We start from the raw sequence: 14832 nt of genomic DNA, 5'->3' as shown, positions 1-14832 counted from the left end.
TGCTTAGTAAAGACTCTTTGGTGGATTGATTGATTCAAGATGGTCTATTTGTTTTTGCTAACTACACCCATTCCATCTCACTATCTCAGGGTCTTTGCATAGGTTTCTCCCTTTCCTGGAATTCCTCCCCCTTACCTTCTTACCTCGGAGATTTTATAAAATCTCTACTTCATAGATCTCTGTTGTTGTTCAATCATTTCAGTCATCTCTGATTCTTTGTGACTCCATTTGGGGTTTTCTTGGCAAAGATACTGGAGTGATTTGCCATTTCCTTCTCCAGATCATTTTATAGGTGAGGAACTATGCAAACAGGGTTAATGACTTGCCCAGAGACACACAACTGGCAAATGTCTGAGTGAAGATTTGAACTCAAGAAGATGAGTCTTCCTGACTCCAAGCCTAATGCTCTATCCACTGAGCCAACAACCATCCTTCTGCCCTTCCCCCAGTAGATCTCTAACTTCCTTCAAAGCTCAGCTCATGGAAGCTTCCACAGGAAGTTTATGTCCTGACCTCTCCCAGTTGCTAATATTCATTCCAAGCTAATGTAGTCCCTAATTTGTATACCTTATATATTTGAATTTATTCATCTATATTCCACTACTCCCCAAGACCATCACCACCATCACCACAAATAGAATGTAAATTCCCTGATGTCATTTGTGGTCATATCTTTGTATCCCCAGCATCTAATAGTACCTGGCACATAGGAGGTGTTTGATTAAAGCTAGTTAAATTGAATTAAATGGAACTGAGAGTCGAGAAGAGCAAATGTCACATGAAATGACATTTCTCTTTACAATCCTGCCAAATTCTTTACTTGACTCTCTAAAAGGAACCTGTGAGCTGTCCTTCCACTCAACTGAAAATTTTTTGTGTCTCTTGGGTTAATTTAAAACAATAATGCCAGCATAGAGATGGTTCCACTCCTCTAGTGTGTATCAACAAAATGGTCACAATAAACGTTAATGAAAAAAAGTGAATGTTTGTAGGCTAAGATCTGTGTAGTTATTCTTGGCACCTTCTGACCCCTGTTCTGCCTTTCTATCACCCTTCCTGCAGCAGGAGGCTAAATAGAATTGAGAGCCATTTTGTGGATTTGTCTATTTCGTAGCCTCATTGGATTTTGACCACTCATTGATTACTTGGAGAGTTAGCTTGGCATAGTAGATACAGAACTGTATATGAAATCAAGAAACTCTGGGTTCAAGTCCCACCTCTGGTACATAATGGCTTTGTGACTCTGGGTAAGTTACTTAAACTCACCATGCTCCATATCAATCATTCCCTGAGTTTACAAGCATTTAGCCAAGTGCTTCTCACTGCCGGCCATTGTGCTAAGAACTGGGGATACAAAGAAAGGCAACAAACACTGTGTCTGCCCTTCAGAAGGTCACTTCTAATTGAATAAACAACTTGCAAATCACTATGCACATATAAGAGACATGCCAGGTAATGGAAGGTAATCTCAGAGGGAAAAAGAGGAGGGAAAGTCTCCCTAAAGAAAATAGCTTTTAACCTGAGTCTTGAAGGAATCTAGGGAAGTCAGGAAAAAGAGAAAAAGAGCATCCCAGGCATGGGGGACAACCAGTTTAAATGCCCAGAGTCCAGGGATGAAGTGCAGAGGGAAGAATAGAAAGTAGATCAACGTATTTGGATCTCAAAGTGCCTGTACAAGCAACTAAAGCATAAGAAAATTGGAAAAATAGGAAGGGGTCAAGTTACCAAAAAACAACTTTAAATGCCAAAGAATTTTATATTTTATCCCGGAAGTAGGGAGCCACAGAAATTTATGGAGTTAGGATGTGACATGATCAACCTGAGCTTTGGGTAAGTTATATTGGCTTACCTGTGGATGTGTCCTGCTGCTTCCTCTCCCACTATTACTATTGCCAATAGAATGCAGCTTATAGTCTTCCTCTCTAAGATGATAAAATGCAGAGTAGGGGCCATCCCGCATTCATAGAAGGAGTTTCTTTACCCCAGAGTCCCTAATACCAATGAAATCCCAAGTCTAATCCCTACCCCTATCCACTAATTATTTGGTGGCTTAACCTGGTGACACCAGTTTGCTTCCCCATATTTAGCAAGACTGGTCCTCAGGCGAGATACATTTTCTGTAGCCAGGACTATACACAAAACTTTTCCAGAATAGAAACAGCGTCTTCCTAACTCTGTGCAGGAACAGCAGAGGAATGAGACCTTTGTGGAAGGCCTTAGTCTTAGTGAGTGATTAATAAATGTTTATAAAATAAAAGAAGAGGCAAAAATCAGCAACATAAGTCCCACAGACCAGTGTTATTTGTTGAACACTCATTGGCTTCTTCCTGCGCCAAATCGACGGTTTTTTAAAACGTTCACTTCATGTGCGGGTCATTGTGCTGACACTGAGGGGGAGACAAAGATAAATTAGAGACAGTCTGGTTAGGACCAGAGCTCACAAACGCAACTCAAGACAACCTTGATGATTACCAGACCAGCCAAGGCCCAGTCCTGAAAGCTATTTATTCAGTTGAGGGTGTCCTTACAAGAAAAGCATCCAAAAGGACTCACCAGTACAAGCAGAGCATTCTACCCCTGCACACTATCTCCCCAGAGTTGTTCCCCAAATCCCCTATATATCAAGGCCCCTGGACTACCATATTGCCTACTGTGACTCCCAGTGATTGTTTCCTCCTTGCTCTGTCCTAGAACTCATTTACTACAGCACTCCCACAAGAGCCCTGTTGCTTCTCCAACTCCTTAACCACAACCCCACACACACCAATTATCCCTTGGGTGGGGGACGTGTACACCCTGTATAGAGCAGGAGGTGTTCACCTTTTTAGTGCCTTTGGCAATCTGGTGAAGCCTAAGGATCCCCTTCTCAGTCATAAAATAAAAAAAGACTACCAGGGAAACCAATTCTATTTAAATAGTTATCAAAACATTTTTAAAATGTTATCTCTCTTACTTCTATGCATTATCACATTTCAATTTGTATTGCAGTCACTTGGGGTCCAAATTCACAAACTACAGATTAAGAACGCCTAGAATGAAGAGTAGGAATACAGTGCGGGGTATGTTTCATCTGCCTTTCTCCTCCCAAACAGCAAGTAGAACTCAAGGGGAAAGGGGGAAAGGAAAGGTCTCTCTTTTCTTTTCTTTTTTTTTTTTTTAAGAGAAAAGGTCCTGGCACCTGACCCAGGGTCCTATCTCTTACTTACTCAGTCCCCTCCAAAACAACAAAGCCCAAGGCTGTCTGGAGGCCTGTGTTTTTACCAAGAAATCATCCTCGGATCAGAGCTGACTCTTTCCCATGCCAACTCACTGTCTCAATTTTTCAACAAGCTTAACTCCTTAGCCACCCTAGCATCACTGTCCTAGTGAGGAAGATCACACAAGACCAAAAATGACTGGAAACAAACTGGAAGGTGCAAGGTAGACAGAGGTAAGAGAGATTACATCTGGCTGGAGGATCAGGGAAGACTTCCAAAATAACCTTTGTTATTCTTAAATCTAACTCATGTCATGGCTCTTCTCAAAACCTTTCACTGGCTGCCTGCTACATATGGAGTAAGACCCAAAGGCCTTTACCTGGCATCCAAGGTCCTCCACACATCACCAGACTGACTGCCAAAGGGAACTATGCCACACAAAAGAGTTTGCCCCTAAACATGCCCTGTGCTCTCTTCTCTGTTAGCTTCCAATCACCTCTATTTCCAGAATGTCCTTCCTCCATTCCCTTTGCCAGGTTAAACCCCATTCCCCTCAGTTGATAATGACCTTTCCTTTTGGACTTCACTTACTTGTTTTTGTACTTCTCATGTTTATTTATCAGGTAATGCACATTTTCAAAGCCATAGTGCAAAAATAATTATCTGCATTGTATCTTTTCCCCCCAATTAAACTATAAATTCTAGGAGACTAAAGACCATGTTTTATCTAAAGTTTGTCTCTCCCATTATTGGAATGATGTTCTGCACACAATAAGTACTTAACAAATGATTGTTGAATTAATATTAATGAATACAGAAGATGGCACCTGAAGGAGACTTGCAGCATGGGAAGAATTTCCCATGAGAGGAAACACATTCCAGATTATGGGGGAGGGAAGGGGCAATGCAGGCAAAGTTATACAGGCTGGGAGAGAATGGGACCAGCTGAGGGCACAGCCAATAATAAATACAATTTCACTGAAACGTCCAATGTGTGAACCATGAAGGGAAATAGGTAAAAATTAGGCTTCAAAAATAGGTTGGAGCCAGATTCCAGAGAGAGCCTTTAAGTGCCAACCTTTAGGCTTTCTTTGTTAGGCAATGTGGAACGATTAGCAAATTAGTAATGCTTTGGATCAAATTGAAACTTTGAAGGTTTGTGAGTGTGGGAATGAGACATGAACCAGTCTACACATTCAGAAGACTGTCTTGAGAGTGGTGTATAGATTCAGGGAGAGTTGGAGGAAGAGAGGTTATTATAACACCGAAGATAGTAATGAGTTTCTGAACTGGGTCAGTGCAGTAGAAATGGGAAGAAGGGGGCTAGACTCCAAAGCTAAGTGTGTAGAATTGATAGGACTTGGAAACCAAGGACAGAGGAGAAGAGGCAGGGAGAGGGTCAGAGATGATTCTGGGGTTTTGAACCAGGGTGACTAAAAGAAAAGTGATAATACTGACAGAAATCCATAAAAATGTATTGATCCCCAGCCATTTACATTGCACTAGGTGATGGAGAAGATACAAATAAGTACAAGGCATCGTCCTTGCCCTCATACAGATTACAGTCTAGTCAGTGAAATAGGAAACAATAACAAATCACTCAAAATACCATAGGCTAAAGGCCAAATGAGTAGTATAAATAAAAAACATATGAAGAAATAACAAAAAGGGGATCAGACCAAATCCTCAAGTCATTCCCATAGTTTGCTGGTCTCTATTTTATTTGGTGACCTCTGCCATGCTGTCGGGCACCACCCTCGATCTCTCTATCATCTGCCACCATCACATACCTTGCTCAGGTAGCCACTGTCTGCTTTCCAGTAGCTGATCCAGATACAAAAGTGAGTTTTTACAAAGCGTTTACTAGTTAAAGGGAAGAGGATGGAAGAACAAACAAAATTACAGCTACAGAGATACATTGTGCTACCCAGCTCAGGAGAATTTAGCCTTTGATCCCCTGGTGTCTGTTAGAATAATGGACTTTTTCAGGATTCAGGAAAAGGAACTCTGCAAAATACTCCCTGAACCACTTACTGGAGAGAGAGAAAGGACATTGCATGTGTTAGGGCCACCCTGTGTCCCAGGAAGCATGAGTCTCAGGTGCGTAGAGGACTTGTCCAGTGAGAAGCACTCTTCCTTTTAGGCTAAAGGCCAGATGTGAGTGACACCACCCCCACCTGTTATCTACCTGTGTTATAATCTCACAAAAAGAAGATGTATCCATGAAAGCAGCAGCAGCAGTTATTCCAAATCACTTGCTGCAGTAGTGATGGTCTGGTCTAGTCTCTCAGTCAAAGGCACTCTCTACATATTAGATCTTGTCCAGCACAGGAAATAAGTCTGAGATCAGTGAGAAGAAGTGGCTCCTTCTGCTCTATGTTTTCTGAAGTCAGATGGACATTGGTGAAGCAATAGGTTTTATTGTTGCTGAATAATAATGAGAAGGAGGAGTAAAAGTAGAAGAAGATGAAGATGAAGGAGAAGAAGAGGAAGAAGAAGAAGAAGATGAAGGTGAAGAAGAAGATGAAGAGGAAAAAGAAAGAGAAGTGGTGCAGCAGATAGCATGCTGGACTTCTAGAGTCAAGAAGACCCAAGTTCAAATACTGCCTCAGATACATACTAGCTATGAACTATATGCCTCAGTTTCCTCATCTGTAAAATGCCCTACCTCCCAAGATTGTTGTGGGGATCAAGTTAGATCATATTTGCAAAGTACTTTGCAAATCTTAAAGCGATATCCAAATGCTAGCTATTTTCAGTTGTTTTTGTTAAATCTCTGTTTAGGATAGATATATACATACACATTTTTATGTGGTGGGGGTGGGTGTCTAAATATAAAGATGCAGTTCAAGGGTGGAATGGATAGATATGAGCAGATTTCTGGCCTGCCTCGGTGGAGAGTAGGAGAGGGACTATGCCAGCACCATCAGCAACCTAACTGAGGGGTGGGGGAGGCAAGGTCCATTCCTCAAATATCTCTAGTCTAAAGATATAGAAAGCTACTTCTCCATCACTTTCAAGGGGGAGGGTAGCTCTTAACTTACAGTCTTACATTTGCCAATTTATACCTCCTTTCCAACAAACACTGGTTAATCAAAAGCCCATCACAAATAGAGTGTTAAATTCAAGCAAAACAAGAAACCGAAATCATTAGAGCTCTGCACTTTAGAATCTATGAAAGAATATATATGAGCAAATGTTCTCTTTTTCTGGGACCAAGAAAAGATCTCGGCCCAAACAAGGAGAAAGGATAAACTCAACTAGGCAAGGTCCAGTCCCTGCAGTCTCTAAGGCTGCAAGTCCTGAAAGTCAAGGGACATCATGGGACCAGCCTCACATGCATGTTCACAACTCAGGGGACTCCAGAACTCTATTTAAAAGTTTGTTCCTCATCTCCCTCTCAACCAACTCCCTGGAAGTTCTACCACCAACCATTTAAAGTAAGCCTATTTTGAAAAGTCCACATATACAACACATGTATATTGTTCTTTGGGGGCACTGCCTGGGGCAGAGGTGGGGGCTGTTCCATATGCAATGCCAATAGGGGCAGCTAGGTGGTTCAGTGAATAGAACACTGGTCCTGGAGTCAGGAGGACCTGAGCTCAAATCTGACCTCAGATGCTTGCACTTGCTATCTGTGTGACCTTGGCCAAGTCACTTAACCCCAATTGCCTTGCCTTTCCCCCAGCAAAAAAACAAACAAACAAACATATGCAATGCCAATTTAACATGTTCCTTTTAAGTGTAAAAAGGGACAAGAATGAGAAAATATCCTAATAAAAATTCCCACAATATTAAAAAAAACACAGGTTCCATCACCCCAAGAGAGCCATAGAGAGATGAACACTTCCCCATCAAAAGGGAAAAAGAGGATTAATAGACATGTTCAGGGCATGACAGACAGACTACAGACTTCTAGAAATTCTTTTAGAACAAAAGGATACCACTTCACTGAGCTTTAAAGATTAACAGCAGTAATGCAGCCAGTGTATATGTCAAACAAACAAAAATGATTTATCTGAAAAATGAAGTCCACAAAAGGGCCAAGATTAAGGAACAGAATTAAAATCTTATGGGCAACACCCACATGAACTCACCCAACATGGACAAAGACAAAGAAGTATCACCCAAATGGATGAGTCACGTGCACTGGTCATAACAGAGGAGTTTTTGCAATTCAGGACCAAGTCATTGCCCCTAGAAATTGCAGTAAGGTTATCCATCCTTAAGGAGTCCAGATACATTGTAGATCTACAATGTAGATTATGCAAGGAAATAGTAGAAACTGCAGAAAAGTTAGCACGCACTAAATGTCCAGATAGTTATGATTATGTGCCCAAAATTATATACCCAGTTAGGGATTTGCGATTTCATTGATATAAGGAACTCTCATGTAAAGACAACCAGGTGGTATAGTAGATAGAGGGCTGAGCCTAGAGTCAGGAAGACTGTTTTGAATTCTGCTTCAGATATTTCCTAGCTGTGTGACTCTGAAAAAAATCACTTAATTTCTCTTTGCCTTATTTTCTTCATTTGTAAAATGGAGAAAATAATAACACAGATCTCCCAAGATTGTTATGAAGATAAAATGAGATACTATTTGTAACAAAGGGTCAGTTAGATGGAGTCATAGTGCACAGAGCGCTGAACCTGGAGTCAAGACTCTGCTTCCTGAGTTCAAATCCGGCCTCAGACACTTACTAGCTGTGTGACCCTGGGCAAGTCACTTAACCCTGTTTAAGTTTCCTCATCCATAAAATAAGCAGGAGAAAGAAATGGCAAACCACTCTACTATCTTTGTGAGAAAATCCCAAATGGAATCACAAAGAGTCAGACACAATTGAAATGACTGACCAACAACAAATTAGTAAAGAACTTTGCAAACCTAAAGCATTATATAAGTGCTAGTATTATTGTTATTATTATCATAAGACATGGTGCTGCCACCAAGTACCTTATAATCCAGTATAAGAATGAGGAGACTCCCTTCTCGGTAGCTTATAGTCTTAGAGAGTTGCTTAGAACTCTAAGAGGTTGTGACTTGACCAGGGTCACACAGCCAGTATGTGCCAGAGGTGAGACTTAAACCCAGGTCTTCAAGGCTTACAAAGACAGTTCTCTCTCTGCTATACCAAAGTGCTTCTCATAAACCAGCACATGACAAATTCCCAGGCTATAAAATACACACCCTAAAATATCCTTGAGGATTATATCCACTGTCCTCAAAGTCAGAGTATAATCAGAGAAAAACACCCAGACCCAATGCTGACTCATAAAAAGTTTAAAACAACATTTTTAAGAGATATATCTATCTGAAATAGTCATAACCATCAGTCTACATGGGATGAAATGGAATTCCACCCACTTCAAAATGTGAAGAAGTTGGAGCAGAAAACAAAGCCACATGGAAAAAAAATAAAGTATATATCCCCCCTATTGGTCTTAAAGCATCAGAGCCTTGAAGATATTTTCAACAAGTCAGCACAAGATAGACTTACATCTCAATACTCTTATTCAATTACCAAAAACACTCATTTTTATCTGCCTGCTAAATAGCTTGGCTAACATTGAGTATACATGAATAACTGTAGAATGGTGACTTGTCCTAGGACTGTTTCTATCTAAATGATATAAAAAATAAAATGAGAAAAGTGGCAATAATTTGTGTACAAGGCAATATAATACAGAAACGAGTTAGGTAATAAACTATAAGAGAAGATAGACACCAAGGAATTCAAGAAAAATAAGTCAGATGTGGCATCTAATATTCCAAACAAAAATTTCCTGGTCACTTCTTGAGTAGGCACAGAGCCTTAAGCCTATTCCTGGCCCAGGTACATTATTTAGTTCTTCTGGGACTACATGCTAGAACTCTGTCATGTCATATCGACCAGCACACCCTCTATTCTGACCTCACTCTATTTAACTGAACCTGACCTTGGGTCCATGTGGAGTGGTCATTTTCCTTACAGAGCTACCCCTGGTATTATCATCCTGGTCACTTTGGGCCTCCTGGTCCCTTCTCCCATGAAGCTCCAGGCTGCCATTACCTTCTCCCCTCAAATTACACAGTTACATCATGACATCAAAATTCCACCATGAGTTCTCCAGTCAACCTGGCTCCATCCATTTATCCAGAGTAACTTGAGTGTTCCAGTGTCCCTCCCCCTCACCAGAGAATACTAACATTAGCAACAACAAATGTCCATTTTATGTTCACATGTGCCCACATTTAATCTCCACCCACAAAAAAGAAGCGCTATTTATTTCATTATAAAATATGACAGGAGTCAAGAGGAGGAAATGGTCATTGACCATCAAAGGCCATGAGAATGTTAGATCCTTAATAATGGGGATTGTTTCACCTTTTATATTAATACCCCCAACACCTAGCAGGATGCCTCATATACAATGGGTCCTTAATAAATGCTAGTTAATTGTTTGCAGTCAAGAAGTAAGACTTGATCTGGACCTAGCCAGGTCAACACGGCCTCATAAACTAATGATAAACCAAAAAAGCATGATGTACATCAAGGCAGGCCTCTCTACACAGTCAGGTTTTCATCAATGTATCCCATGTAACATTGTACCTGTAAATAATATTTTGAAATAGTACAGTTAATATATTAAAACCCAAATCTTACTATAAAGCTGCAAAACCCCACCATACTTAGCCGCTTATAACCCATTTGCAATATTGCAAGTATAAGGAGCTACATTTACATAATGCTGTAAGATCTACCAGGCACATGTTATTCTCAGTTGATTCTCCCAATAACACTTGGCAAGAAGAGCTAATCTTAAGTGGTTAAATGGAACTGGAGTGCAAAGGTCCTGTATAATTGGGGGAATGTCATCAGTGAGAAACGGAGTCAACCTAGAGAGTCTAGCCATTGAAAATTCTCTGAAGGAGGGAAATGTAATATATATGACCTCCAGGCAGTGGGAAGTCAGGGTGACCCCTTACCTAGAGAACCTCTGCCAGGCGAGCCATCACTGGATTCTACAGCTCACCTACATATGGCCACTGCAGAGCTGAATCCAGAGCACATTCCTTGGGAAACCAGTCAATGGGGTCCTCTTTGTTGAAATTTCTCCTCTCCACATTGAAGATTATTAAGCTATGAGTGGGCCCAGCTTCCTACATGGCTGTGAGGTCTGGGTCAGACACAGACATTGTATCTGACGTGGCATCTCAAGTGTTTTCATCCCAACAGCTGTTTGTTACAGACTGGCAAAGCAGGGAAGACAGCAGGAAGACCCTAGGGCATGGGGCTGGGCACTGGCAGATGACAGCTGAGAATCCAGATGAATATTGCATGGTCAAATGAACTAACAGAATCACAAAGGGAGTTGCAAGAGGATGATGGGGGGAAGAAAGGAGGCGTGGGAGAAAGGGCCGGGAGGGTGCTTCTGACAACCAGCTTCCCATGCTACAATGACTGTGCATGGCAGGCAAGTCACCCTGTCAGGCAGTGCTCAAAGCAGGAAGAACTATCTGGGAGCAAAGTCAGTGAGTAAACCCTGGATGTAGCTGGTGACAGAAGGCAATTGATAGAGACAGAGGATGTAGAGAAGTGTTGGTGAGACAGCAGCCTTTTTTTCAGAATCTCTCTCTGCCCTCAGAGGTGGAGTGATAGCCCTGCCACAAGTCATCTCTGTGGAACCTCTGTACCTGAGCCCAGGGTACTGTGGGAATTTTCTCACTTCTCTGGATCATGGTCACCACCCAGATGACCTGAGAAATCGACAAGCACACGTTAAGTGCCGACTATGTTCCAGGCCCTGTGCTACATGCAGAAGATACAAAGGATGGTGAAAGCTCCCTGCCTCTGAGGACCTCACAATCGAATGGGGGTGATAACATGCAAACAACTATGTGCAAACAAGATATAGGCAGGATAAATTGGAGATAATTTCAAAGGGAAAGCAGGAGCATTAAGGAGATGGGGGAAGATTTCTTGTAAAATGCGGGACTTTCTCTAAGACCTAAAGGAAGGCAGAAAGTAGAGATGAGAGAGGAACTTCCAGGCATGGGGGACAGACAGCCTGGGAAAATGCAGAGTTGGCAAAGCAGCCAGCATTATTGGATTATTGTTTGCTGCTTGTTCTTCATTCTCAGAGGACCATTTCTTCAGAGAGGTGATGCCATGACATGCAAGTGAATCGGATTTAAGTGAGGGAAGGCTGTGCAGTCACCAGCCTCACTTTCTCCTCTGGAGCCTCCTGGGTCCAGGGGCCAGATACACATCAAGACAACTGGGGATCTTCAGCAGGTCTCAGCTTGATTTAGGCAATTTTCATTCAGTGATTAAGGCTAGGTAAAAAAAAATGAGGTAAAGAATTGCCTCTTTAACCTTGTCCAGAAAAAAAAAATCAAACTGGGAGGGGAAGACTCTCAGGGTTTCTGTTCAAAACAGAAATGATTCCTATTTACGTTCACTCTGAGTCAATTAGGCCCCAAACATTGGCCAAGTAGGGTTTGGCCTGGGACCTACTGTTGGCCAATCAGTGAGAACCAGAGTGATTTGGTTTAAGCAGAGTTCGTGGAGGGGAGAGAGGTATCAGAAGACTAGAAAGGCAGGAAAGGCCCAGATTGGAATCCAGTCTGTCTCTAGGATGTCATCAGCCCCATGTGGATTGGCCACATTGTTCGAATGCAAAATGTATGCTTGCCAAAAAGACTATTTTATGGAGAACTCACATAGGGCAAGTGATCACATAGTGGTCAGAAGAAGCGATACAAGTACAAGCTCAAGAACTTTGGAATTGATTGTGTGATGTGGGAGACACTGGCACAAGACTGCTCAGCGCAGTGTGCCCACATCAGAAAAGGTGCTGTGCTCTATGAGCAAAGTAGAATTGAAACAACTCAAAGGAAATGCAGAATGAGCAATATTTAAGTAGCCACCCCAAACGTTCACACAAATTACTTATGCCCAGCCTGCGGTAGAGCATTCTGAGCTCATGTTGGTCTGATCAGCCACAGTCAGACACACTGAAACTTGACTTTATGATGGTGATGACATCTTGGTCCTATACAAGAATGAAGGACAACAACCAAGGGTGTCACCTTCTTCTCTGTTCAAATAAAAAGAATTACAAAGCTCAGAAAATAAAAGAGCTTTGTTTATGGGCTGGAGGGAACAAATAAGATTGATCTCAGAGCCCAGTAAAAAAATAATAGTATTCATTACTTGGCAGCTGGGTAGTGCAGTGGAGCAAGTGCTAGACCTGGAGTCAGGATGACCTGAGTTCAAATGTAGCCCCAGACACTTATTAGTTGTGTGAACCTGGGCAAGTCACTTAATGGTTGTCTGCCTCAGTTTCCTCATCTGTAAAATGAGGATAATATTAGCATCTATCTCCCGGAGTTGTTGTAAGGATCAAGTGAGATAATATTTGTAAAGCGCTTAGCCTTTATATAGTAGGTGCTATATAAATGTTTTTATTGCTATCATTATTATCACTCATTATTATTATTATCACTCACCCCCAGCCAGATACCAGCCTCTTACAATGATGGGGGATTTGAGTGTTTCTTCTTCCACTTTCATCCTCCCCTCTATGATTCCTCTAGCTCCAATGTTGCTTCTTTCTAGCCAGTCCAGCAGACATCACTGATAGATGCTCCCTGTCTCAGTCCCGATCACCTCCCAGTAGCAGATAGTCCTTTGTCGCAGGTTTATCTTCTTCACTCTGCAGTTCTCCTCAGGCTCCAGTAGATGGTGCTCACCCCCTTTCCCAGGGAACCAGCTATAAAAGAAGTACACCCTATGATAACAAATCAAGAGTATCCCCCAAGTCCAGAGTGTCACCCTTTTGGTAAAGCCTTCTTTGGTACACCAGCTCTGCAGACACATCGCTCAGAATATGAGATCTCCCACCATCTAGGGAATTGGGCAGAAAAAACCCTTCCTCTGTCTTTCCATCTCCTCTACTTCTCCTTGGACACCTAGGTTCAAATAAGATAATGTGTATGAGTATTTTGTAAACCTTATATTACTACGTAAACACCATTTATTACTATCTACACAATATTTAGGTAGTATAACAGAGTATATAGGGCACTGGAGTTGGAGTCAGTAAAATCTGGATTCAAATCCTGTTTTGAATGTTTTTTTATTGAATTCAAAGATTCAATACATTGGCTGAATTCAAAGAGGACAGTTGTGTGACCCTGGACAAATCAACTTCTCTGTGCCTCTGTTTCCTCTTCTGTAAAATGAGGAGATTGGACTTCATGATCTCTCTGGTCTCTTTCAGCTCTAAGCCTGTGACCATATGATCTCTCCACCATGCTGCCTCCCTTCTTTCCCTACTGCCATCGCTCCAGCAGAAGCCCTTCTTTCCACTTCACAAATCCTGTTACAATAATTTTCTAACAAATCTTACTTCCACTCCCTCCTTCCTTCAATTTTTCCTTTATACTGCTAACATATTAATTTTCCTCACACATAGATCAACTAAGGCATTCTTTCACTCAACACTCCTCTTTAGCTCCTTATTAAATAGGGAGTAGACCAGAGATATATCGAAACTGCAGTGGGGAAAGACATGATGTAGAAGAGATAACTGTACACAGTTATCTCAGTTGCCCACTCTTGTTCATTTTATTCCCAAGATCTGTAATGCTATATCCTCCCTTTCTTTTACCAATTCTAACAATTCTTTAAAGTCCATATAAAATGTCATCTCTCCTGTGTAGTCTTCACTGATCCCTCCCCTCTGGTCAGTAATATACCTCCCTTCAGGACTTCACAAAGAACTTTGTTTTCTCTCTTGTCTTATGTGTTTATCATGTATTATTGTGCCCTGTACTAATCTCTATAAAGAAAGTGACTCTTGTCACTGTCAGAAATATAGAAGAAAAAGTCACTGACTTTCCCCTTTCCTCCACTCTTGCTGCATCAAGATCTCAAAGGAATTTGCATGGACCCAGGTTAGTAAGCAGGGGACATGATTTGAACTGGAAGAAATACTTGAACACCAAATCAAAAAATAAACAGAATTTTTTAAAAACCTAAAGCAGAAGAAAAGCAGAGCAAAAGACAGTCTTATTGCCGACAGACTCTTCTGGCTCTTCGGCTGGCTAAAAATAGGGTCTGCGTCTGAATAAAAATAAAAATATATAGAACCTGAGGCTAGAATCTAAAAGAATTGAGAACCCCCACACACACACTTTTCCTGGAGGAAAGGTTGCATAGCTGCTAAAATTCAGGAGAAAACCAGCAGATGGCATTAGCGGAGAGCAGCTCAGCACAGATACAGGAGATAGAAGCACAACAGAGGGAACGAAGCAAGCAGCATAGGACCCCAGAAGTTAATAGAGGAATATAACTCCTACCCCAAGGGTGGGACACTTGCACAGCAGCAACATTGAAGGAAGGGAGAAGTTGAGGAGTGTGAATTGGCCAGATGGTGCACCTACAAGTGCATTGACTCCACTTTTCTCCCCAGGCATGTGCCCATGCATGTCATCCAAGCCATTTATGTATCTACTTTCCATAACTTCCCTAGGTATGCATGATCCCTAGCCACTCATTTTACCTACGTGTATTCTCTTTCTCACCAGTGGTATGGTTATCTATGGAATAGTGTTACCCTGTGTTAACAGAGGGGACCTACTCTTCAA

At 41.7% G+C, this 14832-nt stretch overlaps 1 long non-coding RNA gene across 1 annotated transcript in view; it reads right to left on the bottom strand.

The window, feature by feature from the left end:
• Positions 1 to 12622: 12622 nt before the first annotated feature.
• The window catches only part of LOC140509880 (uncharacterized), a 20093-nt gene continuing 17883 nt past the window's right edge, over positions 12623 to 14832 (bottom strand). The window contains exon 3 of the long non-coding RNA XR_011968971.1: positions 12623 to 13152. This is a non-coding gene — a long non-coding RNA (uncharacterized lncRNA). The remainder of the gene's footprint in view (positions 13153 to 14832) is intronic.

The sequence above is a fragment of the Notamacropus eugenii genome, chromosome 6, assembly GCF_028372415.1.
Source record: "Notamacropus eugenii isolate mMacEug1 chromosome 6, mMacEug1.pri_v2, whole genome shotgun sequence".
Lineage (NCBI taxonomy): Eukaryota > Metazoa > Chordata > Mammalia > Diprotodontia > Macropodidae > Notamacropus > Notamacropus eugenii.
This window is presented reverse-complemented; position numbering and strand designations above follow the sequence as displayed.